Source organism: Hesperophylax consimilis, chromosome 2 (assembly GCF_061612785.1).
Source record: "Hesperophylax consimilis isolate HC1 chromosome 2, BYU_Hcon_1.0, whole genome shotgun sequence".
NCBI lineage: Eukaryota > Metazoa > Arthropoda > Insecta > Trichoptera > Limnephilidae > Hesperophylax > Hesperophylax consimilis.
In genome coordinates this window covers 16,868,355-16,879,197 of record NC_142837.1, presented here as the reverse complement: position 1 = coordinate 16,879,197, position 10,843 = coordinate 16,868,355, and positions in this window count along the sequence as shown.

The following is a 10,843-nucleotide window of genomic DNA, read 5'->3' as shown; positions in this document are numbered from 1 at the left end:
TCAGCGAAGTTCCGTAACAACCCCCCCCCCATGGATTTCAAATATTTTGTGGGGAGCACTCATTTTGAATTTTTTTTGTGGGGAATTATGTTTTATAGAAATTCTCTAACAACCCCCCCCCCCCCCCCCCATGGAAATAGGAACCGTCAGGTATTCAGTGGCCCGCCAGTGATTTAAAATCGTCAATTTGGCCCAACTGTTAAAAAGGTTGGGCAGCCTTGCTCTAGAATGTCTGGAATATGGAATGTATCGTATTACACTACCCCTGCATACACTTTGGAATGTCAGGAATATGGAATGTATCGTATTACACTACCCCTGCATACACTCTAGAAAGTCTGGAATATGGAATGTATCGTATTACACTACCCCTGCATACACTTTGGAATGTCAGGAATATGGAATGTATCGTATTACACTACCCCTGCATACACTTTGGAATGTCAGGAATATGGAATGTATCGTATAACACTACCCCTGCATACACTCTGGAATGTCAGGAATATGGAATGTATCGTATTACACTACCCCTGCATACACTTTGGAATGTCAGGAATATGGAATGTATCGTATTACACTACCCCTGCATACACTCTAGAAAGTCTGGAATATGGAATGTATCGTATTACACTACCCCTGCATACACTTTGGAATGTCAGGAATATGGAATGTATCGTATTACACTACCCCTGCATACACTCTGTAATGTCTAGAATATGGAATGTATCGTATAACACTACCCCTGCATACACTCTGGAATGTCAGGAATATGGAATGTATCGTATTACACTACCCCTGCATTCACTCTGTAATGTCTAGAATATGGAATGTATCGTATTAAACTGCTCCTGCATACACTCTGGAATGTATGGAATATGGAATGTATCGTATAACACTACCCCTGCATACACTCTGGAATGTCTGGAATATGGAATGTATCGTATTACACTACCCCTGCATACACTCTGGAATGTCAGGAATAAGGTATGTATCGTATTACACTACCCCTGCATACACTCTGGAATGTCTGGAATATGGAATGTATCATATTACACTACCCCTGCATACACTCTGGAATGTCTGGAATATGGAATGTATCGTATTACACTACCCCTACATACACTCTGGAATGTCTGGAATATGGAATGTATCGTATATATGTATACACTACGTCTGCATACACTTTGGAATCAACTGTTATTATTATTTTGATATTTTTAATAACAAAAAGTCACATAATTGAATACGAGATATAATTCAATCTGATAATTATTACTTGACAGAACCACTGAAACAGCAATTACTGCATTTTCTTATCATTTCTAGTGCATAATATAATCAAGAATGAGAAAAAATTGATAAATAGTTTTAATTATCATAGCAGTTGTTGATTCCTATATCTTACTTTGCCTAATAAGGCTATCGTAGTCTGGTTGTCTGAATACATGACGTTGTACAATTTGAACGCATGTTTTAGATTAAAGTTGCTATAAAATCACAACTCGATTATTTCAATGATCGTGTAATAACACGTTAATCCGATTTTTTAAATATATTCATATGTAATCTACATGGCTCTCTGCCAATCACTGTTAGAATATGGTATTATCGGATGGGGCAGTGCAAATAAAAACATACTAAATCCATTAATTAAATCTCAAAAAGCCATAATGAAAATTATACTGAAAGTTCCTGTAAGAACTAGCACTAACGAAATCTTCACCAATCTTAACATCATGTCAATTAAACAACTATATTCTAAAACTATACTCATTTACATTCATAAGTACAAAACACAAGAAATAACAACAAACGTACAATAGAAATACTAGATCTCATGGTCAAAAACTTATCCAACAAATAATTACTAATACAACTTTTGGGCAAAAAAGCTTCTTATATCATAGTATTAAACTCTACAACAAAATACCACTCACACTCAAAAACCTCAACACTTTAACATTTAAATCTGAAATAAAAAGCTGGATACTTAACATAGGGAGATCTGAAATAGAAAATTTACTGAAATCAAACACAGACTAAAACAGAATCAACTGAACTATACCAAAAAACATTTCATATATATATAACTATACCAAAAAACACTTCATATATATATATCAAAAAACATCTTACTTATTTTAAAATTATTAAAAAATATATATATATATATATTGCATGATATTTGTTCATAATTAAATTTATTTGTAACTTTGATGTAATATTAATTTTCTTATAATTAAATTATACATAATATGTAAATGAAATCCTCAGCACGGGAGATCCCAGTGAGGATATCATTATATCTATTTGTTACACAAAAAAAGATAATAAAACACTTATTATTATTATTATAATTATCTACATTAAAAATTCAACATTTGGCTTTTTTATATGCTTACTGTACAAGAGTCCTAACTGCTCCAAAATACCCGGAGCAGTTGGGACATACAGCATACCCAAAGATGACACAGTCTATTATGTGAAATTAATGTTCAAAAATATATTAATCTAATTCAAAGTTGTCTTTGAAATTTTATTATGAACCCACCATCTGATAATACCACCCGGTCGGATAAATCTATCATGAACCCACCACCTGATAATTCTACCCGGTCGGATAAATCTATCGTGAACCCACCATCTGATAATACTACCCAGTCGGATAAATCTATCGTGAACCCACCATCTGATAATACTACCCGGTCGGATAAATCTATCGTGAACCCACCATCTGATAATACTACCCGGTCGGATAAATCTATCGTGAACCCACCATCTGATAATACTACCCGGTCGGATAAATCTATCATGAACCCACCATCTGATAATACTACCCGGTCGGATAAATCTATCAAGAAGTTTTAAGTTTAGCGGATTCGTCTCGTATCCGACTGACGGAAGTTTTGTTTATAGTTAAGAGTGGGAACTGTGAGCTTTGGCTTGGGAGAAAACGTCTGGAATTTCGTAAAACTGGCGCGGGCGTCGGGCGTCGTGGCGTCGCGTCCCGGCGGTCAGTTTAAAAATATAACTATCTGCGGTTTTTGTAAATCATTATTCATGGCACATGTTATTTAGTTTCTTTTTCCATCAACCCTTTTTGGTTCCGACGAATAAACACAAAATGAATAGCCACGCTTTTAGATAATTTATGATTTATATATTTGCGGAATTTTGTTCTGGTGAAAGACCACCAGAATCGACACCTTGCGTTGTTTGAAATAGCTTAATATAATATTCAGGTCCTTCCCATCTCCAATCCCTTCAGCCGCACATACTTGGGGATGCCATAGTCCCACTGGCTCCGGGTAGTTGGACCTCTTACTTATTCTAAAAGAGTTTTCCAAAAGTTATGCCCAATCATACTGATATTGGCAGAGAATCTATATTCATTGCACTTAAATTTGTCAAATATTAAAATCTAGTGTCTGTAATAAATCATGCATCCCTTCTCAGATTTTTATATTTGGTACTAGAGGTACTGATCGTGAGCACGCTCTGCATTCCAAAGGTTTAGACACATTACGCTATACTCACCAACGCTTATTTGGGAGTGGCATATGCAGACATATGTTGAGGTGTCACACTACGCTATAATCTTCCTCAGGAGAGTTGGTCAGATCAATTGGGGAACTGCCGCGGAATATCATTTCTATATATGGGATTGTATGGCGAGAGATATGCTTATATGCGTATATGTGTCTCCCCCCATAAATCTATAAACCTAAAACTGGTATAATATATTGTATTAAAAATCTGTCTTCCAAGAGATCCCAATATCAAGCGCAAATCGATCAACTCTGAACTCCGCGGAGAATGGTGCTAGCATTCGCGGTGTCTCGCAATAACACCAGAGACCTTGACGCTTTCATGGCCGTAACATTTATTCCTTATAAAGAACGAGACACTCGCCAGCCGAATTGGTATTCGCGATTTAGGATCTCGCAATATGCTGCTAAAATTTATCCCAAAACTTGGAGAAAAAAATCACAGGGGTTATTTTTTACAAGCGAAATCGTTTGCGCCAATAACTCATTCAAAAAGATTAAGGGGAAAGTGGTAAAACATCACTTTTCACGCATTTGCATCAGGTTTGTTGGACCTCCGCGAAATAACCATGAAACGAATAGGTAGGTGGAATCGATCTTTGCCAGTTTTGAGAAGTTGTACAATGTCTCATAATCGTTATTTTGGTGTCAGTTGGTCGGTTTACAGCTCTGCGCACCGCTTAAAATTACATGGTTCATTTCCAGTGATATTCTGTTCTCCATTGCATTTTACCGTTGTTTCTGGGTCGACGTGTTCTTACGTAAGTCAATATCATGTAAAGTTTGAGTAAGTACCTACCAGACCTGTCTATGCGAAATAATTAATAATCTCATTTACAATTTAACTGGTGCTTACGTAGTTAAATAAAGTTCGTATTGTGAGGAACGAAACAATTTCTTAAACCATGGGAAGATTCGTCGAGACGTGGGTAGGGGTACCTACTGGATACAACAAGACGGAAGACGTCACACTACATAGCATCGAAATCCGATACGACTGTAGACTGTACAAGTAGGCACAAGATGCTGTACTGCATGGCATCGAAATCAGATGTGACTGGCACAAGATGCCGCACTGCATGGCATCGAAATCAGATGTGACTGGCACAAGATGCCGCACTGCATGGCATCGAAATCAGATGTGACTGGCACAAGATGCCGCACTGCATGGCATCGAAATCAGATGTGACTGGCACAAGATGCCGCACTGCATGGCATCGAAATCAGATGTGACTGGCACAAGATGCCGCACTGCATGGCATCGAAATCAGATGTGACTGGCACAAGATGCCGCACTGCATGGCATCGAAATCAGATGTGACTGGCACAAGATGCCGCACTGCATGGCATCGAAATCAGATGTGACTGGCACAAGATGCCGCACTGCATGGCATCGAAATCAGATGTGACTGGAACAAGATGCCGCACTGCATGGCATCGAAACCAGATGTGACTGGCACAAGATGCCGCACTGCATGGCATCGAAATCAGATGTGACTGGCACAAGATGCCGCACTGCATGGCATCGAAATCAGATGTGACTGGCACAAGATGCCGCACTGCATGGCATCGAAATCAGATGTGACTGGCACAAGATGCCGCACTGCATGGCATCGAAATCAGATGTGACTGGCACAAGATGCCGCACTGCATGGCATCGAAATCAGATGTGACTGGCACAAGATGCCGCACTGCATGGCATCGAAATCAGATGTGACTGGCACAAGATGCCGCACTGCATGGCATCGAAATCAGATGTGACTGGCACAAGATGCCGCACTGCATGGCATCGAAATCAGATGTGACTGGCACAAGATGCCGCACTGCATGGCATCGAAATCAGATGTGACTGGCACAAGATGCCGCACTGCATGGCATCGAAATGTGATATGAGTAGCGCAAGTAAAAGACGCCGCACTGCATGGCATCGAAATCTGACGTGATTGGCACATGTAGGTACAAAACGTTACACCGCGCGGCATCGAAATCTGATGTGGTTGGCACGAGTATAATTTCGAAAACAAACCCTTTTCTTTAGAAAATTAAAAACAAAAGACAACTTTCTGTGCTTCTGATATTTTGTTCCTGTTGACAGGTTGGCGTTTTGATGATATTATTTATACCTAGCGCAGACCCGCGATAAATCACGAATAGGTACTCTGAATTTTTGCACCTTGATTCAAAACAATAACATTAGTGACGTAATGCTAACATTTTACCTAGTGTAATCTTAAGAATTGAAAAACAAACTAGGCTTTTTGAGCTAGTGATTGGTGACGTCATAGATTTGGTGCGTTTTCGGGAGACCCGAAAAATTAAAATTATGAAAAATGTTATAACTATTAAACTATAACAATAATAAAAAAATACTGTTATTTAAGTTAAAAGGACATTTTTGACAAAAAAAAATGGAATGGGGTTCCTTATTCAAAATAACAATAGAGGTATTTTGAATTATTAAAATAATCTTTAACTTTTAAATGGTCCAAATCACGATTAGGTGACACAACACTGTTTTGCATGAACCCAGGGTCAGCCGTGAGTCAAACGGCGCCTGGCGCAGTAAAATTTTGCACCCCTGATCAAAACCAGTAGACGTCTAGGTAGGTGATCACTGTAATCAATAATATTCGGATGATTTGTATTTGTGTGTTGCGCCGTTTACATGAAAAATAATCTCAAGGGCGATTTGTTGGACTGTTAAGTTTTATCAGCGTCTTAACGCCAACAACTCGGCTCGTCTGAATTCTCAACAAATCAGTTTCAATTTTGAAAATTAAAAGCAAAAGCTCTAGAGTTCATTGAACCGGAATTACAGACAGACGGAGTCACAAGTGTAGTGTACTTTAATTACGTATATAAATTACTAATCATCACGTTGGTATTTTTATCGTACCTACTTACGTATACTGAAATGTATCTGCAAATTAAAACTTGTTTCTGAATAAAATAATTATAAGTAGGTAGTAATTATTAGATTCTTTAAATAATTGTAATTGTGTTTATCGTCCGTTTCGAGAAACAGAAATCTGAAAATTTATCATTTTCGCAACCGTTGAAATTTTGTTCATTTGCGATTCTTAGCGACATCTATGAACCGGTAAACGATACGAGTATCTAATTAAGTACGCGTACGGTAGGAACTAGGAACCGAGAAACAACAAAAACATAAGGTTAAACGCAACGCTCGTTGTATTCTAGGTGTTCACAGATGGCGTTAATTAATTAATTTTGTTTAAATACGCTTTTGCAAGGTATTGCTTTACAGTATTAAGACAAATTATTTGTTTGCGCCCTCATATACGCAATATGAATATGAATAAATAGTTTTGTCCATATAAAAACTCAATTTTATGGAGAAAGGCATACAAATACAATATTGGATTGAATCAGCGGTAAAATATTGTATTTGTGTGCCTTTCTCGAAAGAATTAAGTCTTTAAACGAACAAAACTATTGATTCATATTCATATTGCGTATATACGGGCGTAAACAAATGATTTGTCTTAATATTGTAAAGCAATACCTTGCAAAAGCGTATTTAAACAAAATTAATTAATTAACGCCATCTGTGAACACGTAGAATACAACGAGCGTTGCGTTGAATACCTTCTGAAATATTTCTGTTTTATTTATTTTGGACAAAAATATACAAATTAAAAAATTTAAGCCACATTGTATTTACGGAGACCCATAGTATTTTGCAGGTTTTTTTGCTGTTAGACATCAGAACACAAAAATCAAAATTAGATGTGTTGTGATGTGACACATTCTTGGCCGTATATACATGGTGTCCGGAAATTAGTGGTATAAGGTACATGTGTGAAACTACGTCACATTTGGAGTCCATTTTGTAGAATAAGTAAATCGAGTCCGAATTTTTAACAAAATTAAAAAAAAATGTTTGCAACGGTGTTACCATTAGGAGTAGACGCGGACCAATTGGTTAACCCTTTAGTTAAAAAAGGAAGGTTTTTGGGTTGTCTATGTTATATTAGAGATTGTTATATAGTTTCACACTTTCTCTAATCGCTAAATATACAGAAAACAGGGAGGCATTCAAAATTCTCATTTTATTTTAAAAACACTTCGCATCAGTTACATAATAATGAGAAGTATTTAAGTTTTTGGAAATGTAACATAATGCATTTTCTTCACACCATGTTTTGACATAATAATAGTTTGTTAGGCTAGTTTATTTTTTTTTTAATTTAACCCAAATTAAGAACCTAAGAAACTGTTTTCGAATCACACATTCATAAGAAATAAATTAATCTTAAAACTTTCATCAATATCTCTAATTTCAACGAAGTAACTATTAAAAAGGATTTTTAATAGTTACTTCGTTTTTAAAAAGGAAACTGGAATATTTACTTTGCCTTATTTTCTAACTACTGAGGTGTTTTTAAAATAAAATTGTTAGTATTGCATGTCCCCATTTCCGCCAAGAGTAAAAAGGTGTATTTGACTGCATGCCTGTTGATTTATAGTAAAAATAAAATCCCTTCACAGGGCCAGCAGCCGAATAAATGGAAAACTTTTAAAATTGGTTAAAGTAAAACTAACATAACCTAAGCTGGTTTTATAGATTTAGTTATTAGTTCTATAGATTTTCTCTTTATATCCATTTTGTCACTGTTCTGTTTGGTCCGGTTACCATATCGTAAGACTTATCAGCAGGCTTTATACAACACACCCAGCTCCTGGAAGCTAACAACTCTTTGATAGAGACCCGTACCTGAGCTGGTCACTTAAAGTTATACCAAGCATGTCAATGCAAGGCTTGTTGGGAAGTTTGCTTCCATCGAAGGGGACTAGATCGTCATTTCAATCCCTTTTAGCAATAATAAGACAATCAGTGGCATGTAATCTATAAAAGCTCAAAAACTGTGCCTTCCCTACTATGAGGAAATCGCACAAGAGTCCCAACTGCTCCCAACCGTCTGGAGCCAGTGAGACAATGGCATGCCCAAATGGGGTATGTTGTGAGGCTGAAGGTAGTGGGGACGGGAAGGATATGGGGAAGAGGTAGGTGGAGAAGTACCTAGCTATCCATATCTGGTCACAAAACACGGCCAAGGCAACGATTCAATTCTGAATAGCTATATATTATTTTAAAAGAGTAATTGGTGAAATAACACAAATTAATTAAAAAAAAATTAATTGAGCACGCCAGGATTTGAACACGTAACCTTCAGGTTGCTAGTCGAGAGCCTTACCTCCTGACCACGGAGGCCATCGTTATTAATTAGAGATAAATTTGAAACGGCGACAAATTTATCTATCCATGAATTTCATAAGGAATCTGTTTGCTTATTTATTCAGTTGGTCATGACAATCAGCGGAAGATGACAATAAAATGGCCATTTTCAAATATTCAATGCAAAATTATTTATTAAACCCAAACTTAAAAAAAAGTGAACACACCGTACCTTGAAACTTACCCTAAAAAAAGTGAACACACTGTACCTTGAAACTTACCCTAAAAAAAGTTAACACATTGTACCTTGAAACTTACCTTAAAAAAAGTGAACACACTGTACCTTGAAACTTACCCTAAAAAAAAGAAAGTTTTCTTACCCTCAGTCAGGCTAAGGCAATCTGGAGCAGTCACCTCATAACCCACTGGCGTCTCCCCCAACATTATGAGCGCGTATGTATGAGGGAATATTAGCGCAAGTCTGATGCCCCCCTTCCAGTAAACTGAGAATCACTATATTTCCTTGAGTCTACAGGAGTTTCTCCAAGCTTCGTCAGTTCAGATTTCTTCATAAAAACTCTTGGCAAACTGGTTTTAGGCGGTATGAGTTTGATCTGTTCGCTACCAGGCTAATTACAACGCATATTCACGATTGGACAGCCCTGTGATACAGAGTTAAACTGCTCTAACGATCTTCTTATTATTTTCAAAATGTGTATAAAAATTTAATTATAAACTTTTTACTTGTGTTTCTTAGATCGGGCAATAGGGAGGAGAAGAGTCGTTCATAATAATTAAATGTATGTAATTCATTTTATTAAAAAAATTAGAGTCTTGATGTGTACGATGAAGTAAGTAAACAATCCGTTTCCTCATACCGTCATTGTGAAAGTGGTGGGGCCCCTCCAATGTACCTTTGGATAGGGTTTGAGATTTTGATTTATTTTTGGGGTATTATGCCGTGTTGCGCTTCCTATTCATTAGCCAACGTTTCGGACAGCGTTACAGTGTCAATTACGGTGACCGGGTATCTCATCAAAATGACAATTCAACACACCTACAAAATGTTATATAAAGTCATGAAAAGTGATGAAACAAAAACTAGGTTAAATAGGATACATAGGTAACTATTATACCAAGTTTTTGTTTCATCACTTTCAATGACTCTATATCACTTATCTTAAAGGTGGGTTGAATTTTCATTTTGATGAAATATCATGGAACCGTCAATTACACATCTGCCCGTATGATGGGCACTGTATGCTGTCCGAAATGTCGGCTAAAGAAGGAGGCAGCGCAACATGGCATAATACACAAAAAATAAATAACGTTAACACCCTACCTTTAATCATAGAGCAATATACGCCCCTGGACATGATTGGGTCTTTGAAACATTAGGGTATTAAAATTTATAATAGTTTGAAGTGCAAAAAGTCTGGGCAAAGGAACCCGTGAAAATTGAAATACAACAATTCATTTTAGAAAGGATAGAACAGTCAGTTGCAATATCTGTAGTTACTATTATTTTGAGATTTAGATCTTTATTGAATTAAACTAGCTAAAGTCGTCGGCGTTAACCTGTTACCTTGTTCCTGTTGTTTTGGAGGTAAAGTGTGCAAAATTAAATCAGTCTCGGAAAAAAACTGTAGATTTGTATTAAATTCAAATCCATACTGCCGCCTGTCACAAACACACAAACACTCTCCTCTGTATAAATAGATTTTAAATCCTTATTGCTCAGCAGAATATTACAATGGATCCCTCACAAAATATACTTCAGTTAACAGAATTATCCACACATTTTATATAGGTACATATTACCTTACTAGCTACGTTATAGGTAGGTATTTTATAGCCTGTCTGAATTCTTCAAACTATCAGTTCTAATTTATAAAATGAAACATACAAAGCGAAAATTGACTAAAAAGAAAAGAACAAGAACAAAAGGTTTACGCGGGACAGACACACAGCCAAAATCAGTATTTTTGATTATGTAACTTCACTTTAATTTGGGTATTCAAACTAAACCGTTGAAAACAGATATTGTGAGATGTTAAAGGTTTAGAGAAATAGCGAAAAGGTTTTATATCACATT